General features: G+C 34.8%; 1 protein-coding gene across 2 annotated transcripts in view; it reads right to left on the bottom strand.

Moving 5' to 3' along the window:
• The window catches only part of LOC148130466 (uncharacterized), a 203,408-nt gene that overhangs the window by 126,943 nt on the left and 63,343 nt on the right, over positions 1–13,122 (bottom strand). The window contains exons 3-5 of one of the 2 annotated variants that reach the window (XR_015749812.1): positions 2,555–2,655; positions 2,126–2,176; positions 94–1,054 (exon numbers count right to left, since the gene is read on the bottom strand). The exons of the other annotated variant lie outside the window; for it this stretch is intronic. The gene's annotated coding sequence lies outside the window, so the exon portion shown is untranslated. Of the gene's footprint in view, positions 1–93; positions 1,055–2,125; positions 2,177–2,554; positions 2,656–13,122 lie in introns of those variants that run through there. 2 annotated transcript variants of the gene reach the window in all.

The following is a 13,122-nucleotide window of genomic DNA, read 5'->3' as shown; positions in this document are numbered from 1 at the left end:
TTTTTCAAATGGAGCTTTAAAATTTATATTTGTTATAAATTTTAATATATTAAACTTTTATAGATATATTTATATTTATCTATATAATCATTAACATATATTTTCCATGAATGTTATTGCTAATATAAGCTTTTTTCAAGGAATTTAAAAAATTACTGTGTCATTCTCAATTTTCTTTGTAAGGGCATTTATAAAAATGACTTATTCTTATTTGACTGTTAGATGCAATATTCTTCATGACTGAAATAGTCATGCCACTGAAAAATCTAATTAGAATACTCAGTTTAACTCTCAGTGAATTCTTGGATAAATTTATTTCCAATATTATTCTGTGGTTTGTAGATCTAAGTGGTTGGTCAAACAACAAATATATTCTAGTTTTCTGACCTTTTATGTTTAATAGGATTTTATGTAAGAAATGAAATAACATCCTATCCTAAAGCAAAAATCAGATATTTTTAAATGATGTCAGGTGAACTGAAAGAGGAACTAAAATTATAATAACTCAGTCTGATATAATACAAATCAAACGATACTAACAAAGGAGGTTACAATATATTCTGTATTTGTTACCAGTGACACATCATTTATAGCTATTATTTATACTATATGCATCTAGTGGAAAGCACAAGATCAGAGAAGTCCTTATACATATAAATATTGCATAATTTCTTTGTTGCTTATTTTAATTCTTATTAGTTTAATAGCTTACACATATGTTATTTTTACTCTTTACATTTTCATTTATTTATAAACTAATAGTCTAAGTTTTAGAATAAAAACAATATTTGTGAGATGGACATTTAATTAAAGACTTCAAATAACTTGAAGGGCCAAGACCACCTTAAATTATGAGAGCAGCTTGGAATTTTATCCAAATCAAAAAAAGGTAGCCATGTTAGTTGGTTGCAGCAAAAATAAAATTAGTGGAATTTTTAAAACTAATATTTGTTATGGCACAAGCTTTGGTAGATTACAGTCCATTTCATTTGATGGATAACTATAATCCAGAGTGAACAGTACATGCATATCCTTGGCTTGGGGATAGGGTCTACTGAGAAAGTAAAAAGAGGGATTTATTAGAAATAAAATGTAGGGGATACAAACAGTGAAAACTGTTCATAAAGGATTACATTCTAAATGGAAATAAAAACAGCTCAGGAGGTCAGCACTGAAAAAATTCTGAAGCAAGTGGTCCAAAAACACACTGTTTACATATTGGCTGATTTCAATACAAAAATTCACAGCCAAGCAGAAACAGGGTATCATTGGCAGTTTTGGACCTGAAACAAATAATGTAGATGGTTGTTTGGTTCAATTTTGTCATGAAAATCTATTTCAAATAATAAATACTGGGCTAAAACAGTACAAGTGTCACTTACATCAGAGAGCACTGTAATCAGATAGACCATATCCTAGGTGGCCATTGTTGGATTAATTCAATCCTCATTGTCAAGACCAGGGATGGCCTGCTGGGCATTCTCAGGGGTTTAGGAGAGCCCTTAGCTAAGATTCTGTGCAGTTCAGTCCAAATCCCACTCCTGGCTGGCCCCGCTCACCCCGCCCCGCCCCTCCCAGGAGTCTCCACGCAGCCCATTTGGATGCAAGTAAATGCAGGGTGAGCACGGAGGTTTGGGGATGGTGAAAAACGGGTCTCCCATTAGTTTGGGAAGGCTGGAAATGGGCCCATTTCTGGCTTCCAGAGAGCTCCAGAACCCGGGGAGGCCATTTTCACCCTCCTGGAGGTTTGAGGAAAGCCTTCAGAGCCAGGGAGGGCAAAAACACTTCCCCACCATGGTGCAGGAGGCTGAGTAGGCCACACCCACCATGGCCACACCCACCCAGACACCAGGCAGACAACTCATTGCTACAACTTTTGAAGCCCACCCCTGCTCAAGACATATTCAGGTGCTTTTTGTAATTCGGATCATGCATGAATTGTTGCTGGCTAAGATTAGAGACAAATTATGTAACATCAAAAATACATCATCACGAAAGAAGTTTGATCTGACTTCCATTTCATGTAATCAACTGCAGTGAAAAATAATGTTAGTTGCTGAGAAGATGCAGGGGAACTGGCAAGAAATTAAATCACCTATAATTGAAACAGTGGTTGAATACATACCAGAAAAAGCCAGAGAAAAAGCACAAGTGCCTCTTAGATGAAACTGTCAGACTAGTTGAATGAAAAAAATCAGTTGTAATTTTATAATGCTTAACATTTTTTAAAAAATCATAGTCTTCAGTTTTTAATGTTTTATTAGATTGGTTAAATTGTACAGAGCCCCTCTATGAGGGAGTTGGGCAATTAAGAAGATTGATATATGAATAAATAAATAAATGACTGCCAATTTTTTTAAAAAAATAAATTTTATTTAAAAAATAAAATTTTCTTTTCGCCCCCATTCCTAAAGAATTATGGTTTATTATAGCTTGTTAAATAAGATGCCAATATAATCAGAGTTGCTTCTGACTTCAAATATATATTTTTAAAGGGCTACCATATTACTCTAAAAAAATCTATACAAAATATATCATGAATATATTGCATTACCTTATTATTACTGGTTGAATAAACATGCCTGTTGTCTTGGACTGTTGCTTATTTAACTTGGCCTGGCTGTACATCTTGTAACTCTTGCAGACTCAAGGTAGCTAGAAATTTGAATAAAACAAGCAACGGTAAAACCTATTCCTAATTATTCTGTATTAATATTATTCTTTATTAGAAGAAAAGGAACATCAGTGGCAGTAAAGATGCCTAATTAAAAGAGGCTTTTAGCCTGTCCTTATTGCCAGATGAAATGAGGTGAAGTATGTAACTTATTAAGAAGTTTAACCATTCTGCAAAAACCCTAATAAATCAGCTTTCCAGAATTAGTAAATATAAGGCATCCAAACCATTTTTATTACAGGGCATTTTAGGTTTCATAACCAAAACCAGAATGAGGAAGAATCTGTTGTAACCCAATCAAGTTAATTTTAAAGGATGTCTGAAGATTGCCAGATTGCAAAGCACAAAACTGAATTTAAGTGTAATTTTAAGGCATTCTGAAAGAAAACTTTCAAAAATACTTTTAACAGAGACAGATTTAGCATGTTTAGAGAACATCTTAAATTTCTATTGCCATGGAAACTTCTACTAATAATCTTACACAACTGCAGTCAGAGTAGAAGCAAATGCGAATGAGTTTGCAATAGCATGCAAACAGAGTAACAGGTCAACACAAACTGCTAGCATCATAACAAAGATTTACACATATAATTTAAATGCAGATTTAAAAGAGAAGCCTAAAGAAATTTCAATGAAATATTACTCAGAAAACCCATATCTTAGGGAAAAGTAAATCAATTGCATAACATAAGCAAGTAAGCTATTGCTTAAAAAGAAGTGCAATATTGAATGTCATAGGCATGACATTGGATAATGAACATAAAACAGGGATAGGTAACCTGTAAATTTTATAGCAACAATAAAGTTCAAACCAGAAATGAAAGCCAAAATCCATACTAGTGCATTTGGATATTAGTACTGCCATATCAACATTGAAAAGAACAAGAACCTTTCAGATATGCTAAACAGACATACAGTTAAAAGTTGTACTGAAGAAAAGATCATTCCAAATGGAGTGATATCTATAATTTTAAAGACTAGCAAGATATGTTGGATTCAGCTCTTCCTGAATAAGGATTGCTGCATCTTTTGTACAACCGGTATTTCTCACTAGCATAATTATTATAACATTTGCCTGACATGCAGAAAATCCCCTTGTTTGGAACTATGACGATGGATGGGTGGCTGGATGGATGAGAGAGACAGACAATTTCTTTGCCTAAACTATGTACTGAATGACCTACTTTTCTGCTAAATTTTAAATAAATCCACCAGTGTATTGTTTCATAATTTTTCCACTCAGTTGAAATTAAAGTGTTATATTCATTATGCTAGTTACAATTTTTATAACAACTTGCAGCAGACTTGATTCAGAAAAAAAATGAATCGAGATTTTTTTTGTTTCTTTTAAAGCAGGTTATTGTGCATGTTAATGCTTTAATTTTCTCTATGTAAATTTAACTCTGTGTGTGTGAGAGAGAGGGAGAGAGCCAAGGAGAAAGAGAGAGACAGAGACTCAGAGACAGACAGATGGACAGACAGAGATGGGGTGGGTTGAGGATATGTGAGGACTGCTAACAAAATAACTGGACCGGTAACTCATTTTCCTAGGATGAAACTTAGTAGGACACAATAGCAAGAGAACTTTCCAATCCAACCAAGTATTTTGCAAGTGAGTGAAGGACAGGAGCATCTTAAGAGTGTAATGCAGATATGCCGATAGTTAGTTATGCCCATAGATGATGAGTTCTTGTTGTAAGTGGGTAGTGCAACCATATATACGATGTTATTTTTAAGTTCAAATAAAGCAGATTTTAAATTATTTCATTAATGATCATAGCTTTAATTTTTACTATTATATTTATGTAATATTCCTCCCTTAGATGCATCTTTGGGTAAAATGCAATTCTAAAATATTCATTCATAGATGTATTGCTGGTTTCAGGAAGAAAGAACATGTGCATCTTAGATACAATATTGGCTCCTTGCAACTGCCTGGACTGATCCCTCCAATTTTCTCTGCAAGACTTTTAGAAATGACTTGCCAGATCTTGCTTCTTAGGAGGGAGGGTGGGAGAGAGGGACAAAAGGGGAAGGGAAAGAGAAAGAGACTGATCCAAAGTTACCCAGCTAGCTATTTCAGGACTAGAACTCATGGTATCCCAGTTTCTAGCATCATGCTTTAAATCAGGGGTGTCAAACTCACAGCAGCATCACATATGTATCGGGACTTTCCCCCCCTTTGCTAAACTGGGCATGGGTATGGTCAGCGCATGACACATCTGGCCTGTAGGCTGGGAGCTTAACAGATCTGCTTTAAATGCTTTACCTAGCACTCATATAATGTATGCCTTGCTTACTATAGGAGAACAAAATGAAACTCTATAATTTTCTAATGCCATGAAATGGTGCTATACTATTCCAGCCATATTTGTAGATCAGATTTATGTTTAATTAAGAAGACAAAAGCATAATGCAGCATAAGTATGCATTTGGGAAAGAAAACTAGCATTAATTTTCTAAATAATATTTCTCACTTTTTATGCACAGGTAATGGCAAATTTCTGTCATTAGACCGCCAGATAACAATAAGTATTTGACTCAGTGACAATAATCTCTGAAAAAATTACATTGTGTTAACCATAGTTATGTTGTTATCTTGCCTCTATTTTAAATGTTCCTTAAAGCAGGTGAAAGAAAATATTATATCTAACAATGAAATTGTCTTTGTTGGCAAAATGAGCATAAACACAACTGCGGAAGAAAGCAAACATTCACATATCTGAATATATAATTGGTGCAGGCACTAAAAATGTTGATGGACCAGTAACCAGGAGATTGTTCTATCGGATCCCATGTTAACAATCTCTTTTTACATGTCTTGTTGTTCCACAATGACAAATTTGAAAGGCTGGTTTGTTGCTGAATTAGCCTATTACCATAGCAAGATAGATTTGGGCCCCTGAACTTAAGTTGGCAATGTGGGAGTCTTCCTTGTCTTCAAAAGGTTTTGAAAAAATTTGGGTTCCTGAGCTAGAAGCCTATTTTTCACTTCCATAAATCTTTCAGTCAGTTTTGTTGATGAACTTTGGGGTTTGATTAAATACATACTCCTGTAAGTTTGCGATAAGCTTTAGAGGAATTGCTCAAGAATATCAAGTTCTTCAATCCTTGCTATGTCTTGCTGTCTTTAGGGGCTGGGCAAACTTTATGTAGGTAATTTAGATCATCTTAAAGAAGTCGTGGTAAGCTGCAGGCATTTCATGATATATACAGTACATAAGCCTAGCCTTAACACTTTTTAAAACAGACTGCTATTTTCCATGATCTTTATCGGTAGCAAGTGTACTCAGGTGTAGTTGCAAGCAATGCTCCTTTTAATGCCACTTTAAGGTATGACACAGTATTAGCTGAAGGAGGTGATAGTGCATCCTCTCTTCAAAAGCTGTCTTTCAATCGAGTGGCTAGTACTGCTACTCTCTTATTTTCCTTGAGAAGGCCATATACGATTGCAGAAAGCTCTTCATTAAGTCGGAGTTCAGAAGTGAAAGTTGGACTCAATCAGCTTTATTCACTTCAGTCAGACCTGAATGCAGTTATTATGATCCTCCTTATCTGATTGAATCTGCCAATAGCACTTTATCTTGACCACAGTATCTTTTTGGATTGCCACAGGATTGGGATTGAATCCCGCTTTGTGTGTACGTGCATTCCTTATTCAATACTGAGGAAAGTCACTCTTCCAAAAAGAATGAAGTATTTAAAAAGGCAGATTATTATATTTCCTAAAAGAAAAACATGTTTCTAAAGACAGAAACCAGCTGCCTGCCTCCATCAGATATTTGTTGCCCATTAAGAAGGACTGGGCCAGCCCATCTACAAAACAAAAGACTTTCAGCTCATTGGTGGGATTCAAATATTTTTACTACCAGTTCTGTGGCCGTGGCTTGGTGAGTATGGCAAGGGAAGGATACTGCAAAATCCCATTCTCTCTCCACCCCACTAACCTGCTTTCCAGCTCTGTTCTCCTGTGCATGGCAACAAAAGAAGACCCAGCCAATCAGCTGTGATGTAGAAGGCAGAGAATAGATGGGGGTGGGGCCAGTCAGAGGTGGTATTTGCGGTTCTCTGAATTACTCAAAATTTCCACTACCGGTTCTCTAAAACTGGTCCAAACCTGCTGAATACCACCTTAAGACACCCGGTAGACATGACCGTCCAGTACATAATAGGATTATCTAGCAGCAAGCTCATCACATTGCAAAATCACCTGGGGACATTGCATCCACCTCCAGGCTTCAACCAAATTTCTCAGACAAACTACCGGGTTAGCTATGACTCTTACAACAGCCAATAGAATACATGTTCTTGCACAGGAACAGGAAGCTCAAGGGCAAGGCTAAGAGAAGGTATAAATAACTCTCATTCTCAACTCCATGTGGTCAGTTGCCCAGAACCACCCATGTGTTTCTGCTGCACCAGTAAATCCTCTTTCCGATCAGTCTCCATGTTTCCAATGTCTTTCTCCAGGCTTGGAACTGAACCAGATGGATATTTCTTCCAACAATATTGACATTAAAAAGGCCAGAGTGCTTGCAAACCGAACTGAAAACTTTATAGAATGCAGAGTCAGCTATTCATTATAACCTAGTTCTTTTTGGCAAGCTACCATACTTACAAAATACAATAGTTATTTTTATAAAATTATGAATATTTCAGAAGGAACAGATTTGAGACAGCTGGGAGAAATAGTACTCTCATGCTTCTACAATATTTCAGAATTCTCAAAGTATTCTTTGCATATCACTAATATCATGTAAATGATTATTTAGATAAGTCATCTAATTATTATCTCAATATTTTTAATCATTTTACAATTAAATTTCCAATTTACAACTGCCTCCAAGCTCACTGGAATATGTATTTAATTTTAAACTGATTACTTTTTATTCTTCATCCTTAACAACAATCATACATGAACTAGAAACTTTTGTAAAATGTGTGTAAAAATGACTGCATGAAGAGTTTATCAGAAATAGATGCTTATAATCCCTTTTCAGAATTCCAGAGGTTGCAAATCATATTAAACAGACAATGTAGTCTAGACAACATATTTTTAAGGAAGTAAACAATATGTAGTTAAAGACCAAATAAATAAAATGTTCCCAAATGGTTATGTGACCAATATGCAATGTTTTGGTTTTAGAGTTCTGAATATCTCTCTTCTTGTAGGATACTGAATGAGAAACATATTTAAATTTCAATCTGCATCTACAAAATCTACAGAAAAAACTAGTATGCTTCTACCACATTTTTACCACACCATTTTCATTCTTCTACCACTGAAATCACTATAGTTTTTAGAACAGAAAGAGCAATTTACTGGGGTTGTTATAAACAAAGTTTCTGATGTGCTACATATCTAGCTTTTGTGGATTGTGTTGCAGAAAGAAAAAACACACAATATCAATTTCCATCTCACAATCTGTGTACTTCATAACAGAGGAAGTCACAAACACAACCAATATGCAATGCGATTAGTTCAAGATTAACTGAATTGATCTATCCAATAAGTTAAAATAAATTAACACTCAATATGATAATGAATAGACAAAAAACAATTTGAATGGAGCTTCAATATCATTCCCATTAGGGTATTGTTACATTCTATATTGCACACAAATAAAACTGAGTAAATATATAAAGTATAACTCTGAGATTCTAGAGATATTTCTTCAAATCATATTTGCCTCAATAGTGCTGCTACTATAAAGAAAGATTACTGTGAAGCTAAAGTATGTAGATCCATAAGAATTCACATCACATGCTTTACAAAGTTTACTCTTTCCAAATATATTGTATTTTTATAAGTTGTATCACTTATATATGAAAAATGACATGTTAACTTGCCTCAAAACTAATACAATCTGAAATCTCTAGGATACATAAGAACACCATAACTGGTACAACTGAACATGTCTTTTTTTCCAAATAAAAACATTGCTTCCCATTATTTATGTTCCTAGTAAAGCAGAAGAATAAATAAAAGACAAAAGCAGAACAAATGAAAAATGACATCATCTAATGTACTGATGAATTACATGAATTTCAGTCTATCCTATTTCACTTTTATGTGCACTTACATATACAGTGGATATAAAGCCTACATACTCCTGTTAAAATGCCAAGTTTTCTTTAAAAAATCAGACCACTTCAGAATTGTTTCCACCATTAATATAATCTCTAAGCTGTACAATTCAATTGAAGAATAAACTGAAATCTTTTAGGGAAGGAAGTAACAATAAAAACTTACAATACCATGGTTGCATAAGTGTGAACACCCTAGTATAAGTAGGCATGTGGCAGTGTTCAGAATTAACCAATCACATTCAACCTGGTATTAAATAATGGTCAGTACACATCTGACATCAATTAAAGTGACTCTGATGAGCGCTTATAAAGTTCATGGTTCTTGTAGGATTTTCTGATAATTAATTACTCAGTTGCCTCTTACTGCAAAAGACATGGTCTTCAAACAGCCAAAACAGCATTAAAGTGATCTCATAGTTGAAAGGTATCAATCAGAAGAAGGGTACAGAAACATTTCCCAGGTATTGGATAAACCATGGAACATAATGGAAATAGTCATCAATTAATGGCACAAAATGCCACAATAGTGACATTATCAAACTCTGGATGTGTCTCCAAACCATATGAAAAAAAACAAGAAAAATATCCTGTAAGGCTGCCAAGAGGCCTGCAAAATTCAGTGAAAACCAGAAATGTGATAACTATATTTACACAGGGAAGAATGAACACAGGGAAGCATGAAACAGATCAACTCACTTAAAAACGTAAATCAAATTACTTTTTCCAACATGATTTTACCTCTGAAAATATTTAATAAATGATATAACACTATCACAGAACAAAAATCCCATCTGGAAGAACACTACATATGCAAGGATTTAAAGAAAATTAGTCACAAACAATTTTAAAGCTTGGAATAATTCTTACAAAATAAGCATAAATTAAAATGCTTGATAGAACGCTATTATCAGTATTACAGCTTGGAAACATTTATTCATTCCAATCTTAAAAACACTTTGAAGAGAAAAAAAGAAAAGTAATTAGGATATATTTTTTAAAAGGCTTTGGTAGAATATCAATAGTATAGGCAGTGGGTATTTTGCCTTCCTTCCTTCCTTCCTTCCTTCCTTCCTTCCTTCCTTCCTTCCTTCCTTCCTTCCTTCCTTCCTTCCTTCCTTCCTTCCTTCCTTCTTTTTTCATATTAAAAAGGTTTCTATGTCCAGTTGTATCTGGCTCTAGGGCTCAGTGCTCTTCTCCATTTCTTAGACGAGGAAGCCAGCATTATCTGACGACATTTTCTGTGGTCATGTGACCAACAAGACTATATGCCAAAGGCACACAGAATGCTGTTAGCTTCCCACCGAAGTGATACCTATTAATCTACTTGCATTTGCTAGGTAGGTAAATGCTAGGTAGACAGGAGAGGGAGCTCACCCCATTGTGCAGCGCTTTGATCTCAAACCCGGGCTGACAGCTGACACGGTCAGTGTCTTTAACTACTGAGCCATCACACACCTTTTTTTTAAACCTCCATTGAATAACATTACTGACCAGAGAATATTGAAAACACTGGATACATTCTGATGTGATACCTTATTGCCTCTGTCTAAATTATGTGGGTTGAATAGTACAATAGTAAAGCATTGCCTGAACTATCCGTCATAAAATTAAGCATCTTTCTTTTCTTCATTTTCTAGTGTTACTTCTATATAGAACTAGCTCAATACCCATGCTTCATTATGAAATTATGTGGTCAGGCTTAGTTTTTGGGGAGGAAAATAAGGGGGGGAATTCTGCCTCTGCCTACCAGCATCATCGGTATTTATTTGGCTAGTGTCCTGTCAGTATGTGAGAGAGTTGAGGGCTATTTGGAAACCAAAACAGTATTTGCCATGTGAGCAAGGAGACAGCAAGGAGCCTAGGCGTGGCTTAGCTCAACTGTTCTGTATTAAAACTGGTTGCTGCTGTGAAACTAAAACTGAAACTCCTCTCCTCTGATTGTGTTTTGCATTTGGAACAGATTTCTTTTCAGGTGGGGAGGGGGAATAGAACTCCTTAGCATCAGAGTATGTTAATAATAATATACAAAATACTAATGCTCTGATGATCATTTTTGAAAAATCCTTCCTTAGTGAGCACCGAGAAGCCAAGAGGAACACACATGCCAAATTTCAAGTTTGTAGGCTTTACGGTTCTGGAGATTTTGTGATGATGAATGAATGGTATTTCGGTTTTCCTATGGAATATTTAAATCTATGACATATGAATTTTCATTACAGAAAACTGAAAATGTAAATTGTCAAAGGTTTATTTGTATTAGTATTCTTAAGAACAGGTAATTAATTCCTGTAGCACTTTCAAAAATAAATATATTTATCTGCAATAGATTATGCATTAATACCTGTTATTCTTTATGGTACCACAATACTTCACATATTTGTTTCCATGTTTTAAGAAAACTACTGTTGTGAATCAATAAAAAGTAACTAGCCCAAATGCAAAGCAGGTTTTGAAAGCCTGCACACCTGATTGGTCCTTAAACAACGAACAAGGATTGGTCCATAACAAGTCCCTGATTGGCCAATATTAGGACACTTCTTATTGGGTATTAGTTGAACTTGTTGCACATATTATTGGTTAATAAGGTAGCAGCCAACCCTATAAAAGGGTTACTGCTGCCCATAGCCTTGCTCTGTTCTGTTCTACCTACTGTTATTAAAGAGTTGAAGTCACTGGTCAGATGTCTGGTCTCCATTATTCTCCAAACTTAACAACTACTTTTTAATTTTAAGCAATTTGGGAACAATTTGTATTGCTTTGGAACACTTTGACCCATCACTGTTTGCCTTCTGAATCAGTGCTTCAACTTCTGAAACTTGTTGCATTAGTGCCTCAAATCTTTAAAGGAATGCTTCACTTAATGAATGTAACATTTTTTTCAACTATGGTTTCTGCACATGTAATTCTTCATTCTAATTGCAAGACAAAACAGCCACTGACAAGCTTCAAGATTTCTTCCTAGTCTTCAGTAGTCAAAAGAAGTTTTGCCAAGCTTGACCAAAATCTTCAAAATCTTTTCTAACATTTCAGGTACGCTCCTGGAATCAACGGAAGAAGCTCTACAATATGGCAAAATTATTTGCTGCAGAGAATCATAACTTCTTCTCACCTTGATTAAGAGAAAGGGTTGTCTCTATGGTACAAAGAACTGCATGAAACCAAAATCCAAGCAGGCTTGCTCTGGAATCTGTTGTTTAAGTTCTAAGCTTAGGTTCATCCAAAGCCATTTCATAGTCCCAAACAATTACCATTGATTCCAAAATTGGAATGCTAATCCACTTTAGGGTTTAAAGAGACCTAAATTATGCTTATGTTTAAATATCCATTCCCTAAAAATAAAAGGAAAGGCTCATATCCCTGCAAGTACTCCCTTCTGCATAGGAAATATTGAGTTATATATTTCTAGATATCTAAATTGTATGGTGCAGTACAGCAGTAAAATGATTTCAGTAATAAAAACAGTTAATAAATCAAATAAAAACAACTGAAAAATTCAAAATACTTTTTTCTTCAAATAATAAGACTAAATTTTTGCTATAGTCAAATCTATCTACATATGACATAATTCTTTGGGATATTCAAAAGTCCTGGTCTCAACATCTTTTACTGAAGAATACTTTTGCAATGTCTAATTTCCCAATGGTCAACATGGAAAATATTGGCTATAGCATATCTTACTGCAGAACACATGACCCTTCAAATACTATGGTGACACTTTTCTCACTAAAGCATAGGAATAGAATATTATAGATAATGCACTTTTTTTAGAGCCAGTATTCCAAATGCTGTTCCACACAGAAAAAGAACACCATGCTAAAAAGTTCAGTTGGCTGCCAAGAAGAAAGACTTCAGTGACCTCTTAGCTTGGAATATGGTAAGCAAGAAAATACAAAGGCAGTTTTGAAAATCACACATGATATGAAAAGCTTGGCAATAATGTTAACACTGCAGAGTATTCCATTACAGCTAAATGTGAGGAATTCAGAACTGATAAATGTTCTTCTTTATATGATACTTGGTTGTATTGGCATGGGTATATCTGGCATGGGTAATAATTGTTTAAAAGAAGACTGAACAGTTTCATAAAGGATCAATGGCTGTCAATGTTGATGGCTGTTGACTCTGCCCAGAATCACCAGCAATTGTCTACATTATATAATAGGTGTTTGTGAATAAAAATGGAAGAAACCATTGTCTTAACCACATGGGTGACTTTTCTGAAAGCATCTCAGTAGACTATGTGAAACACAGACAGCTGAAATATATGGGACACTGACTAGATTTAACAGGTTACTACTTTGTATTATTTTTATGCTTGAAATAAAATATAATTAAATGCAAGTTGTAAGACAACTTAA

The sequence above is a fragment of the Notechis scutatus genome, chromosome 5 (assembly GCF_049901735.1).
Source record: "Notechis scutatus isolate UNSWTSFEM ecotype Mainland chromosome 5, rNotScu1.2, whole genome shotgun sequence".
Classification (NCBI taxonomy): domain Eukaryota; kingdom Metazoa; phylum Chordata; class Lepidosauria; order Squamata; family Elapidae; genus Notechis; species Notechis scutatus.
This window is presented reverse-complemented; position numbering and strand designations above follow the sequence as displayed.